At 37.4% G+C, this 20893-nt stretch overlaps 1 protein-coding gene across 14 annotated transcripts in view; it reads left to right on the forward strand.

Annotated features, from left to right (window-relative positions):
* The first annotated feature begins 921 nt into the window (after positions 1-921).
* LOC6052441 (cell wall protein DAN4) overlaps positions 922-20893 on the forward strand; it is a 55148-nt gene continuing 35176 nt past the window's right edge. For 2 of the 14 annotated variants that reach the window (XM_038253186.1, XM_038253190.1), the window contains exons 1-2: positions 922-1724; positions 1900-2265. The gene's annotated coding sequence lies outside the window, so the exon portion shown is untranslated. The remainder of the gene's footprint in view (positions 1725-1899; positions 2266-20893) is intronic. The other 12 variants (XM_038253184.1, XM_038253191.1, XM_038253189.1 and 9 more) reach the window with 12 other exon arrangements.

A 20893-nucleotide genomic window follows, 5' to 3' on the forward strand; every position in this document is an offset into this window, starting at 1 on the left:
AAAAATTTCCAGGATTCCAGGAGCTTCCGGAATTAAAAAAAATATTTTCCCCGTTATTTTTCAAAAACCTTTAAATTAAAATAGAAATGTGAAAGTCTAATCAACAGAAAACCTGCAGTAAAAATCCCATTTGCATATTTGGCCTCTATAACAAATATTGTGATTTTTTGTAAAATATCAATGTACAACATCAAATGTTAATACCATGGCTTGTTATTCAAATTTCAATTTGCAAATCTAGACGTTCTACTGTGAAGGATTACTAAAATCAATTAGGTTTGTATATTTTCAGCAAAGTTTAAATCAGAGTTCAATTCAAACTTGCAACCATGCTTCCGTTCACCTACGCGCGCAAATATTTCAAAACGCACGCAGCCAGTTTATGTTCATGTTTCACAGAAAGAGAGGAGAGAGAGTTTCGGTTCATGCACTTCAGTTCATCCTAACTCAGTTCATTCCAAACAACCGTCGTCCCGCGTCCGACGAGGGACGACCGACGACGACGCCGTTTACCTGTTCAGCATACTATGATCGGCGAGACACCGCACGACGACGTCGGAGGGGCGCCACGCTGGAAAACAGTTTTGAGTGGTGTCGATATTGAATGATTGTTTTAATGTTTGATTAATTGATTGAAATTTTGAAGTAAACTGTTAATTTGTTAAATTAGTTTTATGCAAGATTTTAATTGTTGATTGATCATGATTTTTTTGCATAAAAAATCGTTTTTTAATACCATTTTTTTTTGCAATTTGGGGGTTGATGTTTATATGAATATTTCAATTCGAAGACCCAAAATCCACTAAAACTCCGCACCAAAACCCTCTTCCACCGTTGCGCCGTAGCGTGAACCCCCCGGCCTAACCTGGGCCTGTGCCGAACAGCAAGCAAACTCCAGCCGAACTGCCAGTCGGCAGCTCAGTCCACATCGAGATTCCGTTCAACGTTGACGCACATTGTTGTCTTGCAAACGGCTGGCGAACGGAGCTTTCATCGCCGCTCGCCGGAAATTTCAGTTCAGTGGAGAGGAGGATAGTAGCAGCGCGCAAAACCCTTCAAGGAACATCCGATCCGCACTCACACGAGGAAGCAGAGGTTTGAGAGCGAGAGAGCACGACTGTGGTCACTCCGGGATAGATGAACGGGGAGTGTGTGTGTGTGCGGGAGCGAGAGCGAGATAGCACAGGACGGGACAGAGCGAGACGGGGAGTTATATGTGTATTAATATTTGAAATATAAATTATAAAAGCGATCGGCAGTCCGAGGACCACTTCCAGACAGAGTCCACTGAGTCCACTGAGTACGCGCCCGGAGCAAGTCCCACTTCCGAAGGAAGTCCCAAGAACTCTCAAGCTCTCGCATCGAAGTGACCAGCGCAGCGTTGCGGGCTAGCGCGCAGGATAAGAGCGCGCGGTGGTGGTTCGAGTCTCGTGGTGAAAACGGTTGGTGAAATTTTTGAGTTTTTTTTTTGTTCGTCCGTTGAAACGTGAGTGATTGACAAATTTTGAGTGTTTTGTGAAGAGAGAGAGAGGGTGGAAGTTGTGTGCGGTGCGCTGCGGTAATGTTTTATGCATACTTAGTCACAGTAACTAACCGCTGCGCTTAACACGGCTAAGAAAGCGAAAACCGCGAACCGAAAACCGAAGTTGATGCATAATTTTGTGGGCTCTCGAGAGCTTTTGCACGCGCGCACACACCGCAATAAAAGAGAAATAGTTGGATAAGTGAGTGATTTTGCTTTATATATCTGTAAAGTTTTTTTTTTTTTGTTGTTTCTTCTTACTTTTTTTCTGTGTGACTATTTTGCTGTTTGGTCGTTTCTTTCTCGGCTCTCGGCTAACCCACTTGACGAAATTCGCGAAAACGGTTCGGTCTGCAAAAATAATCGTCTCTTTGAAGAGAGGAGCGCTTGCGAAAAGTGAATTTATTAAATAATATTACATCAAAACAGTAGAGAAACAAAACGGCAGAGTCACACCATAGAGCACACAGTGGGAAAAAAGGGGCACGGAGAACGAGAAAGCAAACCAAACCAAAAAATAAAAAATAAAGAAATAACAAACCAAGTAAAACCACAGTAAAGTGCAGTGCAGACAAGAAGAAGGGAAAACAAATTCGTGATTTGAAATTGCAACGAGCAGCAGCAGCAAATCGAAAGAGGAATAAAGCGAAAAGTCAACACCAGTAAAGTGCAAACGAAACAAGCGAAAAATTGCAAGTTCGTCAAATTTGAACATCAAAAGGATCAACTCTAACAGAGTCTAGGTAAGTCACTAAAACTCAAAAACTGAGTCAAAACTATTCCTAAAACCGCTTTTGATACAAATATTGTGATTCTTTCCCTCCGGTATCGCGTTCAACTTTAGTTTTTTTTCGCTGCAATTAAATATTTATCGATAAAACAACTGTTTCTCTGGTGAATCGTGAACAGCTTGGTAGCAGCAGACACGGCATGGAACTAGCGCGACTGTTGGCCATATGTGCTGCATGATACCTGCTTGCTGCTGCAGCATGTGTTAGATATAGTATGTTTGTTGGGTTGGATTAGAGGTTGACGATTGGACTTGGAATCGTGCGCGGTTCAGCGCGGTTGCTGCTGATTAGGAGTTGAGAAAGTGATTCGGTGGGTGGTGATTAGTGAGGGGGTTTTGAGTTTATTAGGATAAATTGATTTTAAAATTGAATCTTCAAAAAAAATCGTAGGATTTTTGTTTGTTTTCTATTTAATCGCTTTGTTAAATTAATATAAAACCATCAAATTTTTATCAAAAATAATCAAATTTATCCCCTACAACCAGACTAATTTCAATCTATAATTCGCTGAAAGTCACTTTGAAATAAATTGTTGCAACTTTGTAAAACTTTCCATTAATAATAAGGCCGATGCAAATATTTAAAAAAGTTTTTGTCCCTCGGCCCTGACCGAGGTCAAGGGGGGGGCAAAAAAATAAAAAATATAAAAATTTAAATAACAAGCCATAGTCTTCACATTTAAATGAAAAAAGTGTTTTAAAATGCATTTTACACTAGTTCAGTTGTTTTACAATCATTAGTTTTCAAAAAATCTAAGATCCGACAAAAAAAAATTGTATGGAAAAAAAAGATTTTGCATCGAAAATTTTCAAAAAATCTTGAGATTTTTAATAAACCCAAACATGCTAAAAATGATTTTGAACGCAGGAGAATGTATTTTAATTTGATTTCAGTTGGTTGCACTCGGATTTTCATTGACATTTTGAAGTTTATTGTAAAAATATTTTTTTTGCCCCCTTATTTTTCGGGCCAATTATGAAGGGGGGGAAGGTGACAAAAACTTTTAAAAATATTTGTACCCGCCTAAGGTTTGCTAAAAAAATGTATCAAATTTGTTTTTGATATGGACGATGTATAGATGCAATTTGTTGCACATTAAAAACCAAACAATTCAATTTAAAAATAAAATTAAAATACATGGTAAATAGGAAATGGGACTAGCAAAAACTTGTATTTCACCATCATAAACAAGGGACCATCCATAAACCACGTTTGTCCACGCTCCATACAAAAAAGTTTTTTTGTATGGACAATTTTTCACAGGTTTCCAAAAAAGTGTCCACGTGGATTGTAGATGGTCCCCAAACGCTAAAAACAGTTAAATTAAGATTGAAAAAAGGTTTAAATTTGTAACAAATTGCAAAACATAATACTTAATTGTGAGCTTGATTTGAAAATATGAAATGCTGATTGATCAGTTAGAAAAATTAGACTTAATTTTCCAGAAACACTTGAAAATAACTGTGACATACAAACATTTTCAATAAGTTGATTGAAATTCAAAAATTTCAGTACCCAAAAAAGTATCTAGCTATAATTTTCGAGTTATCACAGTTTTATGAAAAAAAGTTTCCCCAATTTTTTGATATGTTATAAAGCCGATAAAAAAACATTTTCAGACATAGGACCGGACATAATCAAAACAACGCCATTTTAAGATTTCATATGACTTTTGAAAATGCTAAGCTAGTTTGTTTGGATATTATACTAATTTTCTAAATAAAACGAGCTCAACTAGTAACATTTTATTTCAGTCTCAGAGGGCTCGGATAATCGGTTGAAACGGCTCGGAAACATCTTTTTTTTAATGATGCAGTTGCGAAATTGACGAAAATTGCCATTTTTGGGACCACCTTAGCACGGCGTAAGTCAGGTCTAATTATTTTGACCAATAGTGTCCCGGGATTTTTCCGAAACCGGGAATTCCCGAATCCCGGGATTTTTTATAATTTGTAACGGAAATTCCCGAAATTGAAAAAAATCAGATTTTGGGCCGGATTTTTTTTATAGAAATACATTAATAATTGAATACATTAATCGATAAGAATTTAAAAGCATTAAAATTTGTATTCGGCATATATCAGCAATAATTTGGCTTATTAGTTAAAGTTGTTAAATTTGGGTTTACAGATTCACAAAATTCCTAGTGCTTTAAGTATTTTTTTTTATTTATCTCTATATATTTTTAAAAGACTGGTTATTGCATTTATGAATATTAATAATTCTAAAAATTGGAAAAAATATATTAAACTATTCAGACATTAGTCCCGGATTTCCCCAGTTGGCCAAAGCAGAATAGAAAACAAAAAAAAATATATATTTTAAATTTTTTTAAGGGGTTACATACGTTTTAAACGGCGTTTTAATGGCAAAAGAACTTATTACAGAAAATTAATTTAATCCACTTGAAAGAAGTGAAGATATTTCATTATTAAACTGAGTAAGGGACGATTTAAGCACAAAATTTTGCCATGCACAAAGCAAACTGTTAAACTTTGTGAACATTTTTTTCTCAAGATAGGATGGACCAAATAGGCTGAAATTGGGGAGAAGACTCACAAGACCTCCCGTGTGCATGACGATGCCCGATTTTTGAATTTTGCGTATTTGATAAATGCATGAATCAAAAGCTCTCTAGCCTTTATATGAAAAACATACAAATACTTTTATCTTATTTAAAAATATTATTTTTGAATATCGGCTTTCGTCAGGCACACGGAACCACGAGTGTTCACCAAAATTATGAGCCGATTTGGTCATAGCAGTGTTTTTTAAACTGCCAACTTCAAATTGTTATGTCTCGGCAATGGTACAACCAAAAGTTTTCAAATTTATTTTGTTGATAGGTGAAAATATATATTTTAATGTCTTGAAAATAGATTTAAAAAAGTTTAAATGTGTCCTCATACCAACCTCTGACATTTATGCCGATTTACATTTATGTAACCCTTTAAGCTATTTAAAAGCTGTCGTCTATGCTTAGATTGAAGTGTAGATTATCACCAATTAATATAATTGAGCTGAATCTATGATTTTAAGCTTGAAAACATAACAAATAAAATGAAAATATAGATTTTATGACTGTTTAAAAAAATCCCGGGATCCCGGGAATTCCCGGGATTTCAAAAATATTTTTCCCGTTTCCCGGGAAATTCAAAACCCGGGAAAATTTGACGCCCTATTGACCAAGGATTGCCCAGTTTTTTTTTGATTAATGCTCTTTTTAAATTAAATTGATGTATTTTAAATTAAGCTAGCTAAAGTGACCCATAGGGTTAAAGTTCCCCAATAAAATCAACAACAATAACATAGCTAGAGTACTCTTTCAGGGAAAATAAATTTAGAAAAAACTAGATCTTTTGAATTTCCCCAAAAAAATCATGGAGAGAAGCTATTGATGAAAAATAAAATTTTCATTGAAAAACATGTCTTATCCATTTTAAAAAAATATATATTAAATTGAATTTGTTTTTGCAATTTGAGTGAATTGAAGGCAGTTTAATCTCTATTTAAAAAAGTTAAATTTATTTTTTTATATAAATTTTGGAAAAAAAACCGTAGATCTACGATTTTTTAAATTTATTTTTGTGTTGCTGTCTCAACTTTTAAAATTAAAAAAAAATCAATCGGGAAAACTATTGATAAAAATTGAAATTTTCAACGGAAAATCATGTAAAATCCATTTTGCCTTCCTCACTGAGGTAAGGCTATAATCCTGCTCTAAAAATGAACTTTGTATAAAAACGTCGTAGACCCACCTTCATGTATACATATCGACTCAGAATCGAAAACTGAACAAATGTCTGTGTGTATGTGTGTGTGTATGTATGTATGTGACCAACAAACTAGCTCATGTTTCTCGGCACTGGCTGAACCGATTTGACCCGAACCTGTTGCATTCGACTTGGTTAAGGGTCCCATAGATCGAGTTTTATAAAGATTGAAGTTTCGATAAGTAGTTCAAAAGTTATGTATAAAAATGTGTTTTCACATATATCTGGATCTCACTTAAATGTATGTAAACTATGTCCGGATCCACCATCCGACCCATCGTTGGTTAGGTTATCAAAAGACCTTTCCAACGAGTCTAAAACATTAAAGATCTGGCAACCCTGTTTCGAGATATGTCCACTTAAGTGATATTTATGTACTTTTTGTAGCCGGGTCTCATTTAAATGTATGTAAACTATGTTCGGATCCACCATCCGACCAATCGTTGGTTAGGTTATCAAAAGACCTTTCCAACGAGTCCAAAACATTGAAGATCTGGCAACCCTGTCTCGAGATATGGCCCCTTAAATGATATTGATGTACTTTTTTGAAGCCGGATCTCACTTAAATGTATGCAAACTATGTCCGGATCCACCATCCGACCTATTGTTGGTTAGGTTATCAAAAGACCTTTCTAACGAGTCCAAAACATTGAAGATCTGGCAACCCTGTCTCGAGATATGGTCACTTAAGTGATGTTTATGTACTTTTTTGTAGCCGGGTCTCATTTAAATGTATGTAAACTATGTTCGGATCCACCATCCGACCCCTCGTTGGTGAGGTTATCAAAAGACCTTTCCAATGAGTCCAATACATTGAAGATCTGGCAACCCTGTCTCGAGATATGTCCACTTAAGTGATATTTATGCACTTTTTGGAAGCCGGATCTCACTTAAATGTATGTAAACTATGTCCGGATCCACCATCCATCCCATCGTTGGGTAGGTTACCAAAAGACGTTTCCAACGAGTCCAAAACATTGAAGATCTGGCAACCCTGTCTCGAGATATGGCCATTTAAGTTATATTTATGTACTTTCTTAATCCGGATCTAAAAAATAGATGAAATTTGTGTACAACCCCATCAAATCAGCCATTGTTGGTAATGAGTGAGGAAGGCTCCAACCACATAGGTGGATTAAGTTAGTTTTTTATTTATGGAATTGCGTTTATTTTTGCAATTAGATTGAAAAATAATAATTTTTGGATCACAGATCGCAAAAAAACGTGAAACTTAAGAAAAATATTATAATATTTTTCCAAAAAACTTCAAAATTTCAATGAAATGAGACGTGTAATCAACTGAAAACAATTAAATAAGTATTTTCCTGCGTTGATAATCGCTTTAAGCATGATTGAACAATTAAAACATATTTTTATGTTTTGTGAAATTTCAATGCACCGGTCCGCAAAAAAATGGTCGGCTGATAACGGCTGATAGGGGGAACATTTTAATTTTTTTTTATTTGTCCGGTCATCAATCGCTGCTGGATTAACAATGACAAATATTTATCATAACTAAAACATGAGTAATTAATTTGTACGAAACCCAAACAGGGTCAAAATTTTGCTATTTCTCACTCCCTTTCAACGTCGTTGTGCCAAATGAAAAATCCGACTTAAAAGTAGTTTTCCATAGTCACTACTTGTAGATAATTTAATTTCTCATTCGAATCTGTAATAATATTTATGTTTTGGAATGGTTTTGTTATCATACGAGAAAAATTTCGAAAAAAATCGTGACATTTCAAATGACCACCTTTTCAAAATTTCAGGATTTGACGGATTTTTTACAAACGTATATATGACATATTTTTCGAAGTATTTTTCGCATTTTTTGATCCAAAAAAGATTGGATGCGCTGTTTAAGATTTCAAAATTTAAAAAAAAATAACAAAAGCTGTCTATTTAAAAAACAAAAGCAAATCTTCAAAATACTCACGCCAAAAGAATATCCTCACCGGCGTCATCACATACTATCACGTGTCGGGGGACGAGTTCCAACCCAGATCTTCAATAAAAATATTGGAAAACACAAATCGAACCAGAAAGTCGAAACCCCAAAAACCGGTACCCAAGGAGCCAATGCACTTCGGCAGCAGCAGCAACGTCACACCAACCGGTTGACACGCCACCACCGCCGCCGGTCTCTCTCCGCGCAACAGCCTCTGTCTTGGATCGCGAAATCGAAAATATTTCAAATATTTCACTCTCGCGTGTTCTTTTCTCCGTTGTTTTTATTTTCGTGTTTTTTTTCTGTTTATGCCTTTTTCTGATATTTCTCTCTCCATTTGGCTCATATTTTAGTTTTGTGAGTGTCTGTGTGTGTGTTCACAAGTCGATATGTTTTGTTATTTGGTTTCCACCTTTCTTCCAATTTTATACCGATATACTACCTATATGAAATAGATATGGACATAAACATAAATAATGATTACACTCGTTTCAAATTTGGGCCAAAACGACTGGGTTTTGGGTCGTGGTCCCTCTGCTGTTGTCATCATGCCGGTGAGGTATGTCGCGTGTGGGATAGCCGGTTCGATTGGTTTGGTGGAAGGTTGAAATGTTTTTAAACCTCTGCCATTTTCCGTTACTCAACTGTAATTTTTTTTGGAACATGTCATTTTATGGGAATTTTAATGTACTTTCCGAATCTACATTGACTCAGAAGGATCTTTTTTTTTATTTTAAAATTTCGTGTTTTTTCTAACTTTGCAGGGTTGTTTTTTAGAGTGTAACAATGTTCTACAAAGTTGTAGAGCAGACAATTACAAAAAATTTGATACTTAAACATAAGGGGTTTGCTTGTAAACATCACGAGTTAACGAAATAAAAAAGTTTTGAAAAAGTTGGTCGTTGTTGATCATGCCCGTTCATCGTCACCCGCGGCAGACACGGACAACGAAACAAAGAGAAACACAAAAACTATTTTTTTTTCAGAACTTTTTTTGTGAAATCGCGATAACTCGTGATGTTTATAAGCAAACCCCTTATTTTCTACTCTACAACTTTGTAGAACATTATAACACTCAAAAAATAACCCTGCATAGTTAGAAAAACACGAAATTTTAAAATGATTTTTTTTTATTGAAAAAATGACTCTTCTGAGATTCGAAAAGCACATTAAAATCAAATTTCCCATAAAATGAAATGTTCCAAAAAATTTTACAGTTGAGTAACGGAAAATAGGAGAATTTTTAAAACTTTTTTAGTCTTTTTTCGATGAAAAATACGTTTATTCGGAGTTCTGAGTACGCCATCAAATCGGGCGTCTAATTTTACACAAAAGTCCCTTTGGCACCAAATTTCTATCTTATTCAGGCCGTTTCAGGCTGCAAATTATTGAAAAACACCTCTTTTTTCGCATGTTCAAAAATTGAAGGGGTCGTACCGCCCCTCCGTCACGAGATATCAAAAAACGGACCTCGGATTCGTGATCATGGAAAAAAGTTACTCCTTAGGACAAAGTTTCACGCAAATCGAAGAGGGTTTTTGGTAACTTTTCCCGATTTCGTGTAAAATGGTAAAGAATTACGTGTTTTTAATTTTTTTTTCGCAAAAATCTTTTTTTTTTTTCTAAAAATGTTGCGCCAGTATTAGATTATTGTCACCTAGGACGTATAAAAAATCCTAAAATTTAAACAATATAGGGGAACTATACCCTTTCTCAGCCTATTTCTATTATCGGCCTATCAGCACTTTGATTGTGAATAACAGCTTTCATAAAGTGTGTTTGATTGTCCAGAGTTACAATTTAAAAAAATCGTGTTACAAAAATCACGATATCTGTATTGCAAAAAAATCTTAATAAATCTGTATTGTAACAGGAAGTTGAAACACCAAAATCTTGATCATTTCGAGTTAAGTCTGAGCAATTATCACTCCAACAACTCAACAATCAAAACCAGCAAACAAATCAATGCTTGTATTCCCACACCTTCCAATTTACTGTTTGAGGTGACAAGTGGACAAGATCAAGACTCTCGCCGTCGTCGTCGTTTTGTGTACAAATCGCAGTAAATTATTCATATTCGAGCCGTTGAGTTTGAGCAAATGCAACATAGACAAACAGGAAAGAGCCCGCGAGAGTGCGCGAACAAACAGACAAACAATCAAGACGCACAAGACTCGATGGCGATGCTCTCTTGAGACTCGCGGAGACGGTCCCCGGTCCGGCCAATTTGCGGCCACTCGGGCCGGACTTTGAGTACACCTTGAGGTACGTTGGTTGTCGCAAAAGACGGATGGATTGTGGGTGTTCTGTTAGCTAGTTTAACACTCAGTTGAGTAAAAATTCAATTCTAAAACATTGAAAAAGGAGATCGCTTACTTACCGAAAAAAATCATTCTTAGTGTACAGATACGTACATTCCCCACTTCTTCTAGAGATCTGTACTATGACAAGGCCAGCGCTGTTATTGATCAACAATACGTTTCAACTCAATTTTGACCAAATAAAAAAAAATATGTTTATGATCTTCATAAGAAACAACTTGTTTACAATACGACATTTGATTTTTTCAAAGCAACTGAGTGCCCCTGGATGTGAAGAGGATGCTCAGCCGTGGAGCCACTTCCAGAACACTAATCAGACAAGTGTGGCAAACATACTCGACGCGCTGTGAGCTGGTGTGGATATGTCCGTAGGAATGCTCCTGTCATCTTCATCACCTTCGTCGTCGCCGTCGTCGTCGCCGTCGTCATCAGTCAATTTGTACCAAAATGCGTTCGTACCGCCGCCGCCGCCGTTGTTGTTTATAGCTGATGTTGCTGATTTTTTGCACGACCGCGACTAAATTGTATATATTTAGATGCGACCGCAGAATTGATAAATTGCAAAAGTGCTAGCACATAGACACACACACACACAAGTTATGAACGGCTCGTGGCTTGAGCTCACCGGGGAGCAGATCATCAGTGATGATCGGACAAATTTTAGCTAATTTTTGGGTTACGCGAGGTTCCTTCATTGAGACGAGTTGTTTTTATTTCGGCAACGTGTTGGCTTCGCCGTAGGAGGAATTACGCGTTGCATCCGTGACAAAAGTGCCGTTTGATGGGGATTGATGGTGACGATTGCGAGGTTAGATTAGGTTGTTGACGAAACGGTTGACACGAATTTAGGAGCTGATTTGCAAAGTGTGAAGTAAACAAGCTTTAGCCTTAATTTGTTAAGCGACTCCACGAGTTCAGCAAGGGCCTCGATTTTTATCCGTATTTTCAAACAAACGGCATAAAAAAATAGTACTTTGAAATACTTGAATAGTAGTCTAACACTCTAAGCCGGGAGGTGCTCTACACGGAGAAAAAAGAGTTCCAAAAATCGTGAACAAGTGTTCATGAAAATGGGAACCTCGAACAAAGTGTTCAAATTTCATGGTACGATTTTGAAAAACGTACCATGAAATTTGAACACTTTGTTCGTGGTTCCCATTTTCATGAACGCTTGTTCACGATTTTGGGAACTCTTTTTTCTCCGTGTACAGTTCGGCTGAGCTGTGGGGCATTTTCTCCGAATACATCGGCAGGTTCAAGACCTGCAAGACCCACTTGGACCAAGTAACCCTCGTCATGTATGGATTGTAAGGAGTTTTTTCATTATTATTATTATATATTAGATTTTAAACTGATCCTCGGTCCTAACCTGGTCGTAGCACCTAAAAGGACCTAATAAAAAAACATTTATGATAATTCGTATGTATCAAAAGATCACTTTTTGTTTATGACACTTGTTTGAAAGTTTGTTTAAAGAATTGAAGGCTAAACACATAAAATTGTCAGAATAATGTTTTTAACATAATCAATTTTTTTGAGTTCAAATTACAGTCGACCTTCTGGTTGTCAATATCTAAGGGACCGTCGAGGAAGAGAAGCATCAGTTTACAGAACGATGCAAAATGAAGACTCGATTGAAATTTGTTTTGTTTTTTTTTTTCTTTCTTGCCAACCAGCTAAGGGAGAGAATCATGGCAACGTCCAGCAAACAAAAACAAATAAATGTCAAACACCCTTCAAAGCTTCGTTGCTCAAAGAAAAGTGTCTATGCAAGCCATGAGAAAGTGAAATTATTGACAACCGGAATTGATATTTAAAGCAGATAGAATCCAAGGGACCGTCGAGGAAGAGATTCTTCAAGCAAGAGAAAATATCGAGGATTTTATCCGCTGTATCTCAGTAACCAGTGGTCCAATCTTCAATGTTTCTTAGACGGAACTGTAGGAAATTTTCTGAAAAAAAATTTCAGGAATGGACAATCATAGACACAATTTTTAAAAATAAAAAACGGTTTTTTTCGGACAAAATTTAACTTTGAATGGCTATATTTTGAAAACGATGCACTTTATTGAAAAATCTGTTGAGTACTTTTCGATTGCAAATGAGGTCAAACAAAATTTAATCACATGATTTCAATTTGTTACAAAAATCACGATTATTTAAAAAAAAAAACATAACTCGTCGGCAAAATTTTGGTCCATACATCTGAATGGCTTTAAATATGCTGGGTGTTGTCCCCTAAAACATATAAAAAAATCAAAAATTAAAAATAGTACGGATCTTGTGAAATAGATTTTTTGTGAAGTTAACCAAAACACATGTATTTTTTCTTTTAACTATTTTTTTCTGAAAGTCCTTATCAATAACTACAACTTTGCCGAAGACAAAATCAATCAAAAAATTCCACTGCCAAAATTGTATCCATACAAATCCATCGAGATTTTTATGCGTGTACTCAAAATGGCTTCTTTGGTGATAGGGAAGTTCCCCACAATGTTGAGCCAAATCATACAATACAAAAAAATAAAAATGGTCGAAATCTGCCGATTTCGTTGAAAATTGCTCAAATGAACTTTGAAAACATTTTTTTTTCAATTCACATATTTGCTAAAAGCAAACATTTTTTGAAAAATATCCCAAAATAGTGAAAGAACAAAAACAATTTATGGGGAAAAAAAACTTTTGCAATTAATTACAAACAATTTAGAGTACATTACAAAACCTTAATTCTGAAGTTTTTTTGAAAAGGTCCAATAAATCAAATTTTAATTTTTTGCTTTTTGGGTGTTTTAAGTACCCCTGACTCAAGGCGGTTTCAAAAACACCCAAAAAGCAAAAACTGGAAATTTGGTTTATTGGACCTTTTAAAAAAACTCCAGATTTATTGTATTTGAATAAGCAAGGGCCGAGTGCCCCCCATTTTGCAAATTTTAAATATAAGGTTCTGGCCCAAATTCCCCTTCAGGACTTGAACGACTCGTGGCAGTGCGTGGCCGAATGGTTACGCTGTCCGCTTTGTAAGCGGATGATTCTGGGTTCGATTCCCATCTGCTGCAACCTTCCATTGGATGAGGAAGTAAAATGTCGGTCCCGGCCTTGGTTGTTAGGCCGTTAAGTCATTCCAGGTGTAGGAGTCGTCTCCATGCCATAAGTACAAACAACACACCAAACCAAGCCTACTCCGGTGGAATCGCTGGCGGCGGTTGGACTCGCAATCCAAAGGTCGTCAGTTCAATCACTGGGGTGGAAGGTTCCTTGGAGTAGAAAGAGGTTTGGGTGCTCTCCCCATTCAAGCCTTCGGACTCCTAGGTTCGAGCAGAAACTTGCAATAGAGACCACAAAAGACCCGGGAGTCGTTAATGTGGATGGTTTGATTTTTTTTTTGACTTGACCGACTCACCAGAGTTTGATAGACTAAATTTACTGAATTTTGGGGTTAAGTTGCCGTATTCATGATTTCGTCTTTCCTTGGCATTCAAAATAGCTGCTGACTTTGTCTGATTTATGTGTTCAAAGACCTTAGTTTAGAAGCGTAACTTTCAATTCATATCACTTTAATTCACACTACCCAGCACCAAGCCGAGGTTGGATCGATAAAATCGTTTATCTGGCTGAACAAACTTGCACATCGCAGAATGCTGACCACCTCATCGCACCCAGGACAGGCACTCATCTGGTGGCTCATCCGGACTGGACTAGCCTCTATGCTGCTGCCACTGCTGCTAGGGTGAGCCATCTAAAAATAGGATAGCTCCTCTATTCTCCCCATTATCGTCCTAGCATCATCACATTATATTGCCTCCAATGATGTACAAAGAGCCATTATTTTAGACAGAACAGCAAACTATTCCGGCGAAGAAGCTGGTGTGCTGGCCGGTATTTGAGCCCGGTAATTGCTACCAGCTTCTTCTATTGCCGAGGGGAATTTGCCAGGTCATTCTTTCTGGATGGGGGGCGATGGCATTCCAAAGTCGGGTGTGAGGAGACTAGCGGCGCAATAGATAGCCCCCGATAGGAGAAATTCCATCAAGAAAGCTGTTGCAGGTCGGGCTCTCGATGGTGCACAACTCTTCCTAAACCGAAGACCTAGAACAGGTATCTCGTGTGTGTGTGCGGCCGGGATTCGCGCGTGCACGAGGTACCTATGTGATGTAATAGCGAGAGATCCCAACAGCATCAGGTAGCATCCGAGGGCACTAAAATGTAGCGGACGAGTCCGGACACTGGCCATTAAAGTATAACATCATCATCTCGGCAATTCCTTCTTCTCTCTGCGTTCCAGACACGAGCAGGCAAAAAAGGTAGATCGAACGATGCAATTATCACATAGTCAAGGAATCAATGAACCCTGGCTGGAACATCTTTCTTCTGGTCGAGTTCTCCACCTGTGTGTCCACCACGCGGTTCGACCCTGCCCGGGTTTCGCACATCTCCATCCGAGTATGTAGGTTGAACGGGGTGGCCCTCGACTTCAGAATGTAAAACTTGAGTATTGAAGAAACAAGCGTTAGTAGCCACCCTGGTCAGGCTCGCTACGAGACCGGTAATTATGGTCCAGCCTCCTCCGATCCGGCGAAGCCTGTTGATCAGGCCTGAAGTTGGTCGCCTCTCATCTTACATAAAGGACTGCGAGCGGAACGAGTTGTGCTGTGGTATGCAGAAATGTCTCCTTCTTCGTCGTCGTTGTTGTCTTCCCCCTCTTCAGGGCAAGCTGAACTCCCGTAATAGCAGCAGCATCACAGTAGCAACTTCAACTAGTTTGGTCCACAGAAGGAAAGATGATGATGATGCAACAGCAGCAATAAACTTGAACTTGAACGCGAGCTCGTACGTGGACCGGTCAACGCTATGATGTAATACGGATGGAACCAGTGGCAGTGGATTGACCTCTTGCGAATGCGACACAACTGGATCTTCTACCGCAGCAGCAGCAGGGTTATCGCAACGGGGAAGTCAACGCGGAGAATGCCGCACCGAGTGCCGACAAAGAACCTCTACCTTTATGCGCTGTGTAGTACCCGCGAGCCCAAAAAGTTCCACAACCAAACAAAGATGATTCACCTGGCAGGAATGCTTGTTATTTCGTTTTCACAGCAGCAGCAGAATTCGAGACAAAGAGGCAGAGGCATTTTGGGAGAACAACGGCGAAAAAAAGACCGAAAGATATAAAGAACCCACAGCAACTCCAGACTCCGGCAACGTCCGCGGAAGGTAGGGTGATGATGAGTCTGGGCCTGGAAATGCCCGGCAACAACAACAAGATCGAAAAAGAAGGGAAAACACGCCAAATCACCCCGCGAAGCGCGTTCACGTGGTCTGAGCCACGCAGCAGTTTAGCGAAATGACTCCCGGTTTGGTGGGGAAAAAAATGCGCAATTTATTGGTAGAATGTTTGAAGTAAGTACTGAAGAACTTTTATACAACGTAATTTTTCGATTTTGTATCAACTGGTTTGCATATAAGGTTGAAATGGTTATAACACATTTGATAAAAATTTAAAATTAAAATTTAAAATCAGCAAAAATCCGATGGTAAAATCGCATGCAAAAGCAGGCAAATGACATTTGCGAGAAAAGTCGTGTAATATTACACGCTGAATGCTGTGTTTTTCAGTACATGTGGAAAAAATATTTAACTAAATTTAGCGACCCACGAGACCTCAAAACGATTCCAATAACATTAAACAAAAAAATGCCAAGAAAATTGAATGCACAACTTTAAAGCGCTTCAGAAAAAAAATGAATTTTGGAAGGCTAAAGATTTTTTTTTAATGATAAATTCAACAAAAACTGATAAAAATTACACCAGTTCCAAAAAAAAAATCTGGTTCTGAGTCAATCAAGGGTCCTGATTTTCGGTCCAAAGATCAGAAATCACGCAATCATCGCCAACTGGAGCGCGCAACCATTCGCGCGCGAACACGACCCGCCAGCTGCCAGTGCCATGGCCAATCGCTTCACACAGCGAGACAAATACTTCGACACTAACATTTCAAAAAGCATCATGTACAAACCGTGCGTTTTGAGAAAAACGTATTTGAATGTTGAGCATAATTTTTCAATTCCCATTTTAAAATAAATGCGAAACGATGAAAAACGTTGCCTTTTTTGGTACCTGATCATCCATGTTCAATAAAACATTATTTCCGTCATTATATTTAAGAAAAACAAACATAACTTCTTTTGAAATCACCAACGTCTATAGCACCCGGCTGCAGGGTTGGAGTAATCGCAAAAAAATCATTTTCGCTTTCGAACTTTCTTCACCCGCGAAAGAGAGAGGAGGCAAATCACGCAAAAGAAAATCGCTCCCGATCTTCTACTCGAATATCAATTTGTTGATGATTTTTTTTTAATTTCCATGTTAGCACCACTTAAAATTATTTATTTCGCAAAAAGTTACAGGTAATTTTTTGACTTGTGACGTTACACTTGCAAGTGTAATACTGAAAAAGATGTTCCGCCGAATAATCAAGATGATGTTTTTTGTTTAGATTCCTTTTACCGACATTTCGTGCGCGAGAGAGGAGAGCCATGCTCCCTTCGGATTCTTTCTCTTGATGAACATCCAAAGATTTTCTTTTGGTGATGATTATTCCATCGCGGCCCTGCTGTCATTGTCGTTGTTATGATTCGTTTTTCTTCGTCGAATGTAATTGGCGCCTTTTGCAAGTGGAGGGGAAGTTTTGTTATGATTCGATTTTCGTCGGCAAATGTACATAGCGTCTTTTACATGATGCTTTTTTTTTCGTCACGAGGCTCATGTAGTCTTTTATTTGACAGAATATGAAATAACCCAGAAAGTGTCAAAATGTAAATGATGCCTTTTGAAATGTTCCCGTCGACTTCGTGAATTTTTTTGTCTACTCCGACCGTCGACTTGAATCACAAACGAATATGTTCAGAGAGGATAGTATCTAACAAAATGCCAGCGAAGCGCTCACTTGGCCTGCACTACAGGGGTGCCAGGTTGCCAGATAAATCTGGCATTGCCAGATTTTTTGAGTGCCAATTTGAAAAAAAATAATTTTCTATTTCTTCCACATATTGTTTTGTTGATGTATTTTGTTTATTTTGTGAATCTATAATGTATAAAGAGTGAAAACACACTGTTTTTGAACACAAAATTGCTTATTACTTTGAGAAAAGTGGCTTGCCAGATTTTTTCCAGATTTTTTGCCAGATTTTTTCTGTTCAAACCTGGTAACCCTGCTGCACTACCACAGTTTACTGTCAAATTATATTTGGCATGGTGCAAATTGCTGTCAAATGTGTCTTCGATGTTGTGTTATAGACAAAATTGAAAAAAAATGATGCACAGAAAAAAACAGTTGAATTTTGGAATGTTGAAAATTTTCTAGGTTGAATATTACTTCTTATTTGAGTAATATTACATAAAAAATGTGTAAAAATGTTTTGGGGTAAAATTAATCATTTTTTTATACAAAATCTGTCACCATTTCCAGTTGAATATTGCCATCATTTTTTTCTGTGTGGCATTGATTTTTGACACTCAAAATGATGAAACAATGAACAAAACAAAGACGCAATCGTTCTCTCTCATGGCCTATCTACAATCACTTAGCTTAGAACATCTAAGTAAAGTAGTTACTTAGGAAAGTACGCAACTTACGGCCGTCATCCACAATCAACTTAGAAATTTTGCTGGGCTGATATACGTTGCTATGCAGTTGTTTGTTTACCTTTGATATTGAAACGTCAACTTACCGTAGATTTTGAAATTTTTCAAACAATACGTCAGTTTCTAATTTGATTACTTTTCCATTGTAGAAGCTCGGCTTCATTTCCATTGATTCAAATTCCTAAGCTAAGTGAAATTTTCTAAGCTAAGTGATTGTAGATAGGCCATCAGCCATTCGCTGCACAACCCGATTGGAGTGAGAGGGAGTGCAAAGAGAGAGTATGTATTCAATAGCGATTGGTGTGTTTTTTGTCGCGTTCGATTTGTGATCACGAGCGAATGAGTCTTTTTGGAGCAATCAGGACCTTTGGAGTCAAAATGTAGATATCGGTTAGGGTTGAATATTTTTAAAGATGTGTTTAAAATGTGAAAACGTGTTTGAAATTCACGGAAGGCAAATCTGTTAAAAAAAAGCTGTATACAAGCTGTTTGCTAACCGATTCAACCATTTTTGATGCTATAACCTCAAAGCTTTTCACGTAATTCTTACATAAATTGAAAAATATCTAAGAATCAATAAACAGTACATCTCTAGAGTTGTTTTTGAAAAGGTCCTATGAGCTATTGTGTTTCATATGATTATAGGACCCTTTCAAAAAAAAACTCAGAATCTTATTTATATTCTATGACTCAAACTGCAAATTAAAAAAAGGCACAATGTTTTAAAAATTTAATATACACAATTCTAATAATAGTTTCAATCACCAAATTGTTTTGATTAAGGCAATTATGCCAGAAGGGAAAAAAAGATTTTTTTTTGTACATAATTTTTATTTGTCCACAGATTTTTTGGGACATTTTAAGGGAAGGGGAGGAGACAAAAACCTGAAATAAAATTTGCAATGGCCTAATTTGGCTTCAATTTTCTGGGGACTTGACTCATGACTCAAGAAACAATCTTGCATCATTTGTTCATCCATATGTAGATACAATCGAAAATCTGTATGTTGAAAACAGAACTTCTGATTTATTGGATTAGGGGAACTATACCCTTTCTCAGCCTATTTCTATTATCAGCCTATCAGCACTTTGATCATGAATTACAGCTTTTTTAAAGTGGTTTTGACTGTTCCAAAGTAATAAGTGAGCAAGCAACTCCCCATTGTTGATACATCTGAAGAAGATGATTTAATAGCGGAAAACGGCAAAAGTGTTGAGAATCGGTCGAACGGCAAAGAGTGATTAAAATGGGTATATTTCCCCTAGTTCTTTTGTTACTTCGACAAAAAAAAGAAAAACCAAACGTGTAAAAATTGATCCGATTTTTATAAAACTTTCTTCTTAAATTTTAATTTTTAATCAAATGAAAATGATTTCAATATTTTGAATTCAAAATAAACATTTTTAAATGGCGTAATTAAGCATACTACACCTTTTTGAAATGTTTGGATATTTGAGCGTCAGATTTTTTAGGAAAACCTTGAGATATATATCGAATCGAAGTTAGGACAATGCAAATTCTGATTCAAGTTTGTGTTTTAGGATTCACTTCAATTCCTTAGAGTTCAAGCAAAGTGATTAACAGCAACCTGCAACATGTTCACTAATACAACTTGACAAGCAAAAAAATCGCATTTCCTGCAAAGTCATTGGTTTCGCATTCAGCGGCGATAAAATCTAATAATTATATCCGCTACTAGAACGCCAAATAATGACAGGGAGCAGCAAAAAAAGTGAAAATATAGGTCAATCTAGGGTTGTCAGCCCGGGGGTAAACCCCCGAAGCAGTAGTCGCACACAACATAACAAAAACTATTTCACGAAAGCGGAAAGTATGCAATTTATGAAGCGAGCAAAAAAAACAAAAACAAAAACCATGGTGAAAATATAAATTGTTTACGATCCTTTGCAGCAAACTTTTGCCCGCCCGCAAAAAGAGGGTCGTCGCCGCACACACACAGGTAAGGTAAGACAACCAACCTTGTGTCGCAAAAGCTCTGTAGAACTATGCGCGCTGCTTAGAACGAAGCAAGAAGACAACAACTCGAGTGAAGTCAAAGTGAGAGTAGCAGCAAGAGAAAGAGAGTTTGGGGTGGCGCCAAGCAAAGTAGCAGTGCATAAATCACCGTCGACGAACATAAAAAATGCGAAAAACCTCGAAATTTACTCTGCTAAATTGTTGAAGGAGAGTTGACGATTTTCGGTACGAAATTTACGGGCTAGGGATGTTGAAAACAATATGAAATTGCGTGAATTTTAATCTCTTTTTTTACTACAAACCAAGTCAACTTATTTCACCATTTGATGCAATCAGAATCACGTTTTCGTCTGCAATCGGAATCACCAGATTGAAATCTTTCCAGTAAACTGGTGCTGTGCACATTATCGTGGGAGGTTGTCCAATTTGTACCGGTACATATACAACCGATTCCGTTATAGCTGACACACGTAACGAAGAAGACGACAACGAGTTCGCTGCGAATTTTGCGACCTGGAGCTCTCTGGCCATGGCTGTGGCGTTTTGCGTTTCGTCGTTGGCGCACAACACACAAGAGCACAAACCCGGCAAAGAATTGTGTTGTGAAGAGGCGTTTCAGGAGGTTTTCGGCGGTGCCTGGCAGTCACAATACGTCGAGATATCGATCACACAAAGTTACGGTCTTCCTGGGTCGTGGACTTGTGGGTGTGTTTGTGGAGGGTTGTTGTACACATTTAATTCGACTTTTGCGATGTGAGATATTGCGTGAGGACACAAGCTTACTGTTCTAAACTGCACTGTCGAAAATTGTGTAATTGAATGCAAGTGAAATTTTAATAATACCAGATATTAAAAAAAGAATTGTTCAACAAAACGAGGAAATAAATTGTGTAAATTAGTATGTACACATTTTTTA

Source organism: Culex quinquefasciatus, chromosome 2 (assembly GCF_015732765.1).
Source record: "Culex quinquefasciatus strain JHB chromosome 2, VPISU_Cqui_1.0_pri_paternal, whole genome shotgun sequence".
In the NCBI taxonomy this organism is placed as follows: domain Eukaryota; kingdom Metazoa; phylum Arthropoda; class Insecta; order Diptera; family Culicidae; genus Culex; species Culex quinquefasciatus.